Source organism: Lissotriton vulgaris, chromosome 9 (genome assembly GCF_964263255.1).
Source record: "Lissotriton vulgaris chromosome 9, aLisVul1.2, whole genome shotgun sequence".
NCBI classification, from domain to species: domain Eukaryota; kingdom Metazoa; phylum Chordata; class Amphibia; order Caudata; family Salamandridae; genus Lissotriton; species Lissotriton vulgaris.
In genome coordinates, this window is record NC_141697.1 from 288,043,803 (window position 1) to 288,057,302 (window position 13,500).

Below are 13,500 nucleotides of genomic sequence, written 5' to 3' on the forward strand. Positions count from 1 at the left end.
GAGAACAGAAAGGCGGACACCTTGTCTTGCTTGGGAGACACGGTAATGGGGAAGCCCGATCCTCCAATGGAAGCCATAATAGAACCAAACAAGGTGATATGTGTGCTTAATGCGAATACGTTCCTTGAATCGATCAAAGGTCTCAAGACTGATGCCGCTTGGAGAAAATGGGGTAACAGTGGTACAGGACGCTCTCTAAAAAATGGACTTCCTTTTGTTCACAACAAACTGTTTCTGCCCACCGTGGAAAGTAGGAAAAAGACCTTTGAGTGGTGTCACTCTTCGCCTATATCTGGTCATCAAGGAGTAAGGAAAACGGTGCTCCTTGTGCAGAGACATTTTTGGTGGGACTTCCTGTCCAGAGATGTGACTTTGTGGGTGGGGAAGTGCGAGGTATGTGCTCGAGCTAAAACCTTACAATGTCAGAGCAAGGGGAAACTGATGCCCATGCCCACACCTAAGAAGCCATGGCAAAGCATCAGCATGGACTTCATCACTGGATTACCTTCAGATCATGGACATACGGCAGTGCTTGTAGTGGTGGATAGTCGCACAAAAATGGGACATTTTATACTGTGCAGGAACCTCCCCACAGCTGGTCAGACGGCTCAGTTGCTCTTATCTAATGTCTTCCGTTACCATGGAATACCGGAAGTCAATCTCTGATAGGGGCCCTCAATTCATCGCCAGTTTCTGGAAATCCTGGTGTCTGGCGCTGCATATCAAAGCCACGTTGCCAACCAGTTTCCATCCTCAAACGGATGGTCAAACGGAACGACTCAATCAAACCCTGAAGAAGTACCTACGTTGTTATGCTGCGGAGGCTCATGACTCCTGGGTATCGATGTTATGGCTCGCTGAGTTGGCTTATAATAATGCTTGGCACAGCTCTTTAGGGGTGTCCCCCTTTTTTGCCGATTATGGATTTGATGCTCGTGTATTGCCCATCACCATCCCCGGTGAAGTGGGCAGTCAGCCTTCTGTATTGAGTCAGGTCCGCCATCTACATTCTGTACAGAGAAAGGTATCTAAACAATTGGTCCGAGCGAAGGCGGTCTACAAGAAGTGGGCCGACAAACATCGAGGTGAAGGACCGGATTACCAGGTGGGGGACAGAGTATGGCTGTCCATGAAGAACATTCGGTTTAAGCTACGTTCGGTATTCCACCCCAGATACATCGGTCCATATGTTATTCTGAAACAGATCAATCCTGTGGCGTACAAACTGAAGTTACCGGATTCTCTTCGTATCCATCCTGTTTTTCACTGCAGTTTGTTGACGCCTGCGTTGTCTGCTCAACGGAGAACAGCTCCGCCTGTATTGTGTGATGGTGGTTTGGAGTATGTGGTTCGCTGCATTAAGGACTCAAAGCGAAGTAGAGGTGCGCTGTGGTATTTGGTAGCCTGGAAGGGATACACTGCTGAAGACGATTCTTGGGAGCCATCCAGTAATGTGCATGCTCCTTCTGCTGTCCGGTCCTTTCATAGGAGGTACCCTGCTAAGCCTGGGCCTAGGAGGCGCTAGGGGGGAGGGCATTCTGTCAGGTGTATGCCTTGCCGCGCCTGCCTAAACTTTAATGGACTACGACTTCCATGAGCCTTTGCTGCAGGAAGTATAAGGATAGTGGTGACAGGGGGGAAGTTGCGCGTAATTCCGAGTCCTTCGTTGGTTTTGTTACTGTGATTGGAGAAGTCCTGGCTGCGGTCAGCGTTGTGCTACTGATCGCGGTTTGAACATTTCGGAGATGAAAACAACCGTTCATCCAGTTACTGTTTTCTGAGAGACAGGCGCTGGGAGCCGTTGCTCGCGTGCGCTCTTGTTTGTTTGTATTCTGATCCGAACGGGAGGAAATGCATCGGCTGATGCATGCCAGTTCGGGGACAGGAGTTATATGTGTGTTTTCCGCGGAGCTTTGTGGCCAATGCTACTAGTTGCCGTGAAGCTCGATTATTGAAGGCAGTTTCTGAAGACTCATAGCAGCGGAACGTTGTAGGGTTCTACACGCTACCGTTTGCCAATTAAAAACATTCTTACCGGAGCAGAGTGGTGGTCGCAACTACCCGCTGCCGGATTAGCAGTTATTTCATTTTGCCTCATAGAAAGAAGCGGAGCGTAGTGGTGGTCGCAACCACACGTTACCGTTTGTGTTAATCACGATAAAGGAAATAAGGTGGACACAATTCCTGTTGCCTTCCTATGTTGTGGATTTCAATTCCTTTTGTCCCCTAAGTAGAACGGAATCACCTATTGGAGTGCTTACAGATATACTTTTCTATAACTCTTTTAAGGTTGCAAGAATACTGGGGAAGCGAACTTTTAAAGGGGTCAGAGTAAAGGAACTTACAGTTCATAGAAGGGACATCACTAAGTCCAATTCCTCCTAATATGGAAACTGGACTTGCTCTATCTTATTGTGGTTGGAGGAATGAGTACAGCCTCATAAGGTATTATATAGTTCTAGCGAGAATTACTGAGAGTAGCATTGAATGTAGTTCAGTGTTTATAATATTCTATGCTTTGTCTTTTCAGATCCCTTGTCCCTGCTGTCCCCTACCCTTCCCGGGTCCACTCTTCATATTTATCCCTCGCCTGATGGTTCGAACCCCCTGTGTTCATAACCAGGGTGTTGGTAACATCGGGAGGTGGACCCCTTTGTTCATCAGTCGTATCCTGCGAGGCGGGCCCTGACACCCTCCACTGCAGTGAAACCGATTGGTGACCTTTAGGTATATATATGTCCTTTGGTACTGATTGGTGATCTTTGGTACTGAGGGTTAGTCCATGGCTTTTATAAACAAATCTATATTGGCTCTTGCTATATGGAAAGTGTGACACCCTCCTTAAGAGACTGCTGTATTTTATAGGAATAATGGCCGTCTGTGCCCTCGAAATATGCAGGGCTATTGTGAGGATAACTCTTAGTGAGAGTCTATCTTCTGGGTTGTATGACGATCCATCGTGTACTTTGATTTCGCGTGCGTTTACAGCGCTGCATTTACATCGCAACGGCGCTTACATCGCCATTGTTTGCATCGCACGTTGTTGTGACGCTAATGCGGCCATATCATTGGATAGCTTGTTACATCGCGCGACATGACAACGCGATGTTTGTGCCAGGTTTAAAATCTTTATAGCCAATGAGTGATTGGGGGGATTTGGGGGGGTATATACCATATTGCCCACCCTCTCTGCAGCCATTGTGTTTCTGTTGTGGATGTGAGCAGCCGTGATCCCGTGCCTGAGGTGCATTATCAGAGTTGTGTGAATAATAACTGCGTCAGCCCCGTGCGTGAGGTGCATCATCAGAGCTGTGTAAATAATAACAGCTGTGAGCCCGTGCCTGAGGTGCATCATCAGAGCTGTGTGAATAATAACTGCGTCAGCCCCGTGCCTGAGGTGCATCATCAGATCTGTGTGAATAATAACAGCTGTGAGCCCGTGCCTGAGGTGCATCATCAGAGCTGTGTGAATAATAACTGTCAGCCCCGTGCCTGAGGTGCATCATCAGAGCTGTGTGAATAATAACAGCTGTGAGCCCGTGCCGGAGGTGCCTCATCAGAGCAAAATAAAGCAGGTGCACGCGTTGAAGGGCACAATCCGGTTTTTCCGTTTTGTGCATATTGTGTAAAGGTGACTCATGGGATTATGCCACCTTTGTGAAGCAGCTTGCCATAAATGTATTTCAGTTATTTTGATTGCAATATTTGAGCGCATTGGCGGTATTGGTGGTGACATGCCTTGCGATCTAACTGTAAACGCGCAGTAGTTGCATGCATTGAGAAAGCATGCGATGTAACCGCCCCGCGATGTAAAGGTCGCGATGCGATGGCAGCGCGACGTAACACTGTCGGTGTAATGGGTGTTCCCCATCTTCTGCCCACTTGCACTTGGGCAACATGGCACCATTGGGAGATTTGGTACTCACCACCAGTCCTAGTATGGCTGCCAGAGTGGGGTTTTCTACTGCCTTTCCTTGCAGCTGAACCACGTCAGACTCTAAAGCCAATTTGCACTTGACTGCTACTAATATGCAAAATAAATTGTGTCTCCTACTGCATGACTGTGCCTTACCTTGTTTTTGGTTATCCCAATTGTGCACACGTTAGGTACTTGGTTTTGAGAACATAATGGTGATGTGAAACTAAAAAGCAGTAGATAAGGTCTGACAAATGGGTGCAAATAACGTGGACCTTTGTTATTCGGTGCTTTATAGCAAAAACATAAAGCTTTAAAACTGAATCTCTCTCTTAATGGAAGCCAATGAAGCTGTTTGAGAGCAGCCTCAATGGACACGTCTTGGCAGATTCAGAATTAGCCTGGCCACCACATTTTGCACTCTGTATAGTCTATTGATCTTGCCCTGTGTCGCTCCAAGATATAAAATATTACCGTAGTCCAGCCTTGGCACGATCAAGGCCTGAATCACTGTCTTTCTGGTTGCGTCGGGCAAGAATCACAATATTTTCCCCAGCATTATTTGAAGCCCTAAGCATGTTCCCACTACTTCAGAAATTTGGAAGTCAAAAGATAATTTTTCATCCACACAAATGCTGAGATTCTTAACCTTGGGTTTGGAGTAAGGTACAGGACCTAGCTCCTTGGGCTACCAAGGAGTTGAGCAGATGTTTGACTGGTTGCCCAAAATCAGAACCTCTATTTTTCCCGCATTAGGCTTAAGGCAATGATGAGCTGTGTGTCATTAGCACATGACATGATCAAAAACCCCAAACTCTCGATTACATCTGTCAAAGGTTGCACATATACATTACACAGGGTTGGGCTAAAAGAGGAGCCATGTGGCATCCCTTGCTTCAGTGGGATTACCCTTGACTGATGGGGCTTCTGTACCACCTGAAAAGTGAGCCCTTGCCAAAAAGAAGCAAACCATTGTACTGCGTTATGCCCTAGCCCACATTTCCAGAGTCTCTCTAATAAGATGTTATAGGACACAGTGTCAAACGTGGCATTGAGATCCAACATCAACAGTGCCGCATAATTGTCAGCGTCCAAGATCTGGAAAATTGGCTCTGTCATCAGCAGTAAGGCTGACTCTGTGCTATATGAGGGGCGGACCTTAGACTGGATTCAGTGTAAAAGGTCATGCTCTCTATTAAGCTAAATAACTGTTGATGGCTTTCGCCGTAATTTTGGAGAATAGTGGTAGTAGCAAACTGGCCGATAGTTTTCTGGCTTGGTGGGGTGATCAATGATTTTTTTAGAAGCGGACCCACCACAGCATGCTTCCATCTCCCAGGTTCCTGGCCAGAGTTTTAAGAGTTATTGAACAATTCACCTAGAACTGGGTAAATCATCTTCAAGCCTCATTCCAAAATGGACAGAGAAGCTGGATCGCATGGAGAACCCGACTTCACTGACTCATATATTGCAGTTAGCTCTTCCATATAAATGGTTCTAAAACTGAGCAGCCTAGAACTGTCCTCTGGACAGTTGAACCAAATGTTCAAACAGGGGCGTATCAAGCTCCTGCAGAAAAGGAGTTATATATATTGGCTCCCTAATCTAGGAAGAACATTGTCAAAGCGTTGCATCCTTCCTCTGTTGGAGTTGTTAAGGCTGAGAAAGCATTTAATGATGATAGTGACAACGTTACCATAATTAACTCACAGGAGAAATTTTGGGCCATCTGAATTTTATTGATATAGAAATCACAGCAAGCTTTTTTAATGCAGCGGTGACAGATTTTATTTTGTTGCTTCCTTGTAGTCCCTTCTACAAACAGGATCACACTCTCTGCACCAGATTTGTTAGCACTTTAAAGAAAACTAAATAGGTCCTCATTGAACCATTCAGCCGAGGGCCGTTGTCTATAAAAGGCCCGATTTCCAAAAGCGATTTGATCTAGCGCTCCATGAACCCAGTTGTCTACTTGTTCGTCGGCGGTATCGGTGCAACTATCCTACCTAGGATGGCTACCAGACAGAGCGCCGCATACATAATAACTCACAACTTCGTCATTGCCGTTTATGGTTTAAATCCAGAATCTACAAGGCTGCCCGGGCTAATTAAGGTTAATAGTCTTTCTCTTAGTTGGATCTTTCAGGTAGCCATAGGCAGAAAGTTACTCTTTCCTTGGCACACCCACCACTGGAATCAGAATTATTATTTGGATACTTATTAATCGCAACAAATCACCCTGAAAGGTTCTCAGGTTAAAACATCCACGTTTCGAGTTTTTATTTATGTGTCTATGATCAGTGCAGACCCGAAGCTGTAGGGGGAGCTGGTTCCAGTATTGAGGGGCTAAGTATGAAAATGATCTTCCACCATTTCTGGCAGTGCGAATCTAATGGGGATGTAACAGGTATTTCCTGGAGGACCGTAGATTTCTAGTCGGAGCATACCAATTAAGTTTTCTCTGTAGATGGGGACCATTTCCATATAGAGATTAGTGTGCCAGGTAAAGGAGTTTAAATCAAGTGCACTTTTTTATTGGCAGACAAAGTAGGCTTCTTAGGATGGGAGCTCAAGGTGATAGGGGAGGAAGATGGCATACTAGATGTGCTGCAGTGTTTTGGACCACCTCAAGTTTAATAAACAGTTCTTCATTCATGGAGGCCATTAGAGCATTTCCATAGTCCATAATAAGGGGCTGGACTAGGGATTTTCTAGATCTGAGTGTAATTGAAAACTTGGCTGGTCAGCCTTCCCTGAAACGCTTCGCTACCACTATCCTGCTGCTGCTAGCACCGGGACACCCCCGTTGGGGGGTAGCTGTGCGCTTAATAAGTGGTGATAATAATAATAATCCACTAAAATACTTTGTGTAGGGAATGCATAATGCCAAAACATGTACCCGAGATGTGGTTTACATTTTCCTTCATTGACAATATCTCATCTACTAATATTCCTAGATTTCTTAATGTTGTCTTTGGAATGGGAATGAGGCCTCTGGGCCATCAGTTATCTGGCTAGAACTCATGAGCATCCCCAAACAGTACAACCTCTGTTTTACTTGCATTGAGTTGTAGCCAATTCTGCTGCATCCATTTGGTAATATGATTCATGCAATCTTATTTTAGTCTCTTCCGGCTTGGGTCCCATTGTGATGACCAGCTGCGTGCCACCGGCATAAGAGATAATATCAACGCCATTTAATTTTAGAACTTGAACAAGTCGTGCCACATATATATTGAAAAGAATAGGGCTCAACGCCGATGCCTGTGGCCCTCCCATGTCCAAGGATATAGTTGCACTGAATGTATCCATCCCTTCAGAAAGTTCTTTAGCTCGCCAAGGGCTTTCCCTCTGACACCAATCTCTTCTAGTCTTTTAGTTAGGACTACATGGGAAATGGTGTCGAACGCACCTGACAGATCCAATTGGACCAGCATTGCTGAATGCCCATTGTCAAGAGAAAGTCTTATGTTGTCTGTGTGGAGAGGTGTGGTGTAGGGGCTAGGGCAGCTGACTTCGGCGCACATGGGTCGATCCCCGGCTCTGGCGCCAGCTCAGCTCAGCACCATGTGACACTGGGCAATAGCTCACTTAATTTCCGCGACGGCCCCCAGTGCCTTGAGACCGGTAAGCGGGATTAGTTTGCGCTTTACAAATACGGATTTAGTACTTCCACTAATGCTGTTTCAGTGCAATGCCATGAACGGAAACCTGACTGGGAAGGGTCAAGAAATTGCTGACTTTCTATGTATGTCATCAATTGTGTGTTCACCAATGTTTCCATCACATTCCCAAAAAAAGGAAGTAGGATATTGGCCTAAAATGACCTAGTTCTCTAGGATCTGCCATTGGCTTTTTAAGAATAGGTTTGACCCTCACCGATTTCCAGTTTTCTGGAACTACTTCCAGATTTAATGACAGATTGAGCAAGTCTGTGATGCTGTGCAGTAATGCAGGGGCAAGGGTGGACTTAATAAAGAGAGAAGACAGGTCTTCCAAAGTTTTGTTCTAAACCTATTTAATATGGCACTAACATCCTCTTGCGTTACCATGGTGAACTCCTTCGGTAATACTGTAGGTAGTTTCCATCCTTCTACACTCCATGTTCATTCCTTCTTCCTTCTCCTTAACAAAGGTGTTGTAGATTTTGATTATTTTTTCCTCGAAGAAATTTGCCAACTCTTCTACCAAGTCCTGGGAGGCTGGTATAGATGTGTTACAGGATTTGGAATTAATGAATTCCTTTAGAATTCGAAACAGTTCTTTATGCGTGTCGGCTGCTTTGTCAATTCTGTTAACAATATGCGCTTTCATGGTGCATTTAATGTTATCAAGGTATTGTCTGTGGGCCCTTTTGTAGGTTAATATATCCTCATTTTTTTCCGACGTCCTCCATTTGCATTCTAATTTCCTACATGCTGTCTTTTCTATCCTGAGGGGATCAGTAAACCATGGGGCCAGCTTAGTCTTATGCTTAGTTTTGCCTTTACCCATCGAGACAGGAGCTATATTGTTCAATGCTTGAGAAATGGCACTTTCAAAGGCTTCAATGGCCTCGTCCAGACTATTGTGGCCAGTTAAAGAGGGAGGACAGAAATGTGAGGTGAAAGTGGCTAGTTCAATTTTTCTCCATGGCCTGCCTGGGTTTGGGGCTGGGACCATCCCTTCCACAGGAATTCAAGACTGAAGGTGACATTTGATAGTGTAATGGTCAGACCAGACCAGTGGGGAAGGGGGATTGACCCTGATTTTTAGTTCATCGGTGAACAGTAGGTCTAGGGTGTGCCCTGCAATATGTGTGGGTCCTATCACCTTTTGATGTAGACCTAGTGACTTTAACTCCGTGTTTAGACAGGTTGTGTCGGAGATATCAGTTAATTCTGTGTGATAGGTAAAATCTCTGACCATTAAGAAGTTATCTGCCACAAAGATTTGTGGGGCTATGAATTCGGTCAATTTGAAAGGTGGAATAAATCAAAATGAGTTCCTCTATCAAAATATCAAAATTCAAAATGACTTCCTTCAGAGATTTGACCAGAGCCTCGAATTGCAATAACTATCCTTTTTTAATATATGCCAAATACTGGCTTCATTTGTTTATTTTTCTGTGCTGTTATTTTTTTCTGTACCCCTTTTTATATTTCTTACTTCTTTCACTGTCTAAGTAATGAGTAATGACATAGTGCTTACACACGACTTAAGATACTAGACATCTAACCTAAAATTTCTTTTTCACTTTTTTCTCTTATTTCATTCTGATATTACAAGAACATTATTGATAGGTGATTGTTGTGTTGTCACGTTTCTTTTACTTGTTCACAGTCTGAAAAAATGGTGTTGACAATGATGCTAAGTCACTAGCTTCTTATGGCATCCATATGGTTCCTATTCATCTCCTGATTTTTGGGGATCCTATGATAAAGCAATCACTGGTCATTTGAGTCTCTTGGCAGCAATTACCAGTCTTTTACCATGAACCTACATGTGCATATTAGGCCAAACAAGAGCAGTCATAAAAAACTACCTTAGCATAGTAGTAGGTACTTTGGTAAAACACTACAGACAAAACAACAAACTGACTGAATATAATAGTCTCTACACTATTATAACAATTATTATTAAAAATCGAATATGATATTTTAGCATTCAATGTGAGAAAGTGAAACAACTGTGCCAAGGATAGGTGAAGTGCATTCTTACACCATAATATTCTGTGATTGGAGCAAGTTAGAATCGTGATTTTTCTAATCACACTGTATTTCTTCAACCACCATATTTATAAACTTTATTTTATATTTGAGGATACTGTAAGAAGCACATCTCTACATAATTCCACCCTACAATTGCAGTAATAGTATTGAGAACAGAGCGGGGAACTTTCCAGAAGCCTTGTCTGGACAAAGATCCAAGAGCACCGTTGCTTAGGCAGGGAGAATGTCCTGAGATACCCGTACGTGGAGTGCGGTTGAGCGGCCGCGCCACCTGAACCGTCCTGGTGTCGCTGCACGAGCAGTCCCTCAAACCACTATTCTGTGAGGTAGTTGGAGTATTGAGCAGAGATAATGGTGGCAGGGCACAGAGTTGTAGCATTTGTCAAGAGATGTCAAATTTAGGGGTCTTCTTCACCTACCTGATGAACACCATGATTTCCAGAAAGCAGGCGTAGTCAGGCCAGATAACCAGGCTGCCCAAGATGGTCGGAATCCCGTAGAATTTTCACAGATGACCTCAATCCAAGATGGGACAGAGTTATTTCCTGTGACATCAGTACCTCTTAATACCATAAACAAGGAGCATTCAATGTGCTGAATGTATTGCAGTGCATTAGCTCCCTTATTTTTCATTGTATTCATCAACTCTTGCTGCTACTTTTGTCCCTATGTTTTTCTCCTAGCTGTTTTGACCTCCTTCTGGATTTCTAGATCTGGATTCAGCTTGGCTCTTTCCTCCTTCTTGGTCTCAGGAGGAGTTTGGTATCTAGCTTCGATAAAGAGATACAAGATTGCCAACACGTTTTGATCCCTTTGTGGGGGTTTCCTTATAATTGGGACAATCTTAAGGAGACAGTCCACACCTTCCACGCATACTGTTCTCTAAAAAGTGGTTTCAGGATTACTGAGACGAGTTACCACTTCGGACAATCACAAAGACAATTTAAAAGACCTTGTCAGTGACCAGTCCTTGAAAACAATACAGGTTACTATGCTGAATATCCATTGCAACTACATTGCCACAGTATTTAGGAGAAGATATAATAATGATTTATCTAACCTCTTGTGTCCTTGTGGAAAGAAAATCTACATTTCCAATAAAATGTATTCACAAAAAAGAGTCAACTAAAAGCACTAAGTAATGTAAGGTGTACATTTTCAATCAAAACCTTTCAGTCAAAGAGTGTCTATTGAAAGTTATTTCATCAATATAGTTTCACTAAAACTCCTTGATCCAAGTCAGGTGTTATTTCCATGTGTTTTTTTCTTCTTCACAGCAGAGCAGAGAAGACCGTGGACTGCTGAATCGAACGACGATTGTGCATGCTTTACCTTTGTATTTGTTACAGTCTTTCTCAACACGTCTCATATCCTGTGTTTTCTTTCGAATTCTGCTGCTATTAGTTTTCCATACTCTGTGAAGCACCATCTTCTCTGTTGTGTTCTTTCAACGTATATATTGTTGGTCTCTCCATCCCCTTTACAGCAGCGATGCACTCTGCAAGTGAAGCTGAACTTGAACCCATGTCCAAGTAGAGGATGCATCCATAATATTCAACTGGTTATTGGCTCTGTGGCTCGGACAGAGGTCACAAAATATATAAATAGCATATAGTTTGTCCAATGAATCATGTGAACATTTGCTCTCCTTTCAGCCAATAATAATAATAATAATAATATCTGTCTGGCTGTCTGGCTGTTGAGAGTGTGTTTTTAGTTGATTGTATCTAGATGGATGTTTTGATCTATGAGTGTGTCTGTGAGTGTATGAGTGAATAATGTATGAAAATTGCTTTTATTGCTCCTTGTAGTTCTGGGCTGACGCTATATGAACTATATATGATTGTTCTATTTACTAAAGTAATGAATTTTTTATAAATATAAATGACAATAAAATGATTTAAATATAACCAGCTGTTCTGTGGGCAATTGTTAATATTGGAACCTATTGGTCCTTCAGATTAGTGGGAACCTCCCTTTCATGTTGTTATACATAATATCCCGCCACATACATTATTTTCCTTATTGCCATTGCAGGACACACTTCTACAAAGATTTCGCCGCAGCTATTAGTTCACCCCATTAACAGGAAAACTCGCTTTTTACATGAAAAAGAACACTTTATTTCATATATTCTCTACAGTTCAGTATAAATGACACATACAACAGCACTGTCCCTCTTGGGAAGTGCCTTAAAGTTTTAGCCAGTGTGACGACCACCTTGTAAAATAAAGACACACGTGATTACAAAATGTTACCAATGAGAATCAATTACAATAGTGCAATAGGTGTTACAGTAATGGGCGCAAAAACAGGAAGTAGGGGATCTGTTCTGCAGACTTCCTGCCCAGCTGAACAGAGCACAAGGAGAGCAGCAATCCTATCTTGCAACTTTGTGGACAGACAGTCTCAAATTATACTTGTGCACACTTGAAGCAGTAATCTCAGGGTGGCTTTTCAAAACAAAACCAGCATTAAAGATCAACATATTATTTTAATCTTCTGGAACTGCTTGTGAAGGTGTAGCAATTTTTTGCTATCAACAAGAGTTCAGAGTTTTAACTGTGAGGCAATAGAGGGAATTCCGGACATGAGTAGTACTACCTTTAAGCCATTAACTATATTGTAATAGACATGCGTCAACAGTGGAAGTGGCTACCTCTCGGGTTGAGTGGCAACTGTGGGGCAATTGAGGGAAATGCCAGAAATATAAAAGTAATACTCTTAAGGCATCAACTATATTGTAATGGACACAAGTCGACAGTAAAAGTGGTTGTCTCCGGTTTGGCACATGTTTACAGAACCTCAAGCCTCCAGAGATCTAGTTGAAAATGAGATCAAGGTGGTTCTGATGGTACGTGACCTTAATTAATGAAGTCTGCATTATTGTTGAGTGAACAGAATAACACAGGTTGATGTCTTCTTCAACCCATTCACCTGAAAACTGCATTCTGCGTCACAAAAACTAAGCATTATCACCCTTGACACCAATTAATGCAGTTGTTCCAAGATTTAACCAATATACGTTGAGTCAAATAGGCATGGACATTGAATTCAGTGGGAGCCACAGACGCTCTGTAATGGAAGGTTGACTTACCACTGCCCTTACTAAACAGTCTATGAACACAACAAGGACTTCAAATAACAGAGCAGTAACGCCTGTCCCTCTCATGTATGCATTGCCAAATGTGTAGAGTGAGAAGTGCAGAGGTATAAAGCTTTTCTTAGGAGCCCACCAACAGCCCTACACAATGCCTGGGTTGCTGAATACCAAGGCTGCCATTTTTAGTTTACCTCATGCATCTTTCTTTCACTGCCTGATACTTTCTGTTCTTCAACTCACTTTTGCAGGATCTCTTTCATTCCTGCTTTCTCGCTTTGTCATTTTTCCCTAGCTTTCTCTTCCGGTTTATTTTTTTCTTTTTACTGTGTTTTTCTCTAAAACTCTGTACCAGAGTTTGAAAATTAAACATTAGTCCTGGACCCCACAAATGACTGCCAGTGCCCACCAACTGCAGGCACCAGCACACACTAGGCACTGCACATATACAACATGCACACAAGTTCACTCAGATACACACATGCACACACTGAGTAGAGAAAGAACACTTTCCTTATAGAGTGTAAAGGTGTGCCCAGGATTGTGGAACAAACCTTCCATCTTCTAAAACTAAGCTCCTCTAATTTTAGATCCAAGGCTAGAACATAAACCTATCAGATCTAGTGACTGTCTTCAACATAGAGATGAGTGCCATATCTAGAAAGGGCTTGGAGGTGACCAGATTCACAATGTCACGCTTGTCGTTGTCACATTATGCTTCTCTGACTGGGTTCGAACATGAATCAACAAGTCATAATTGCCACATGTCACAG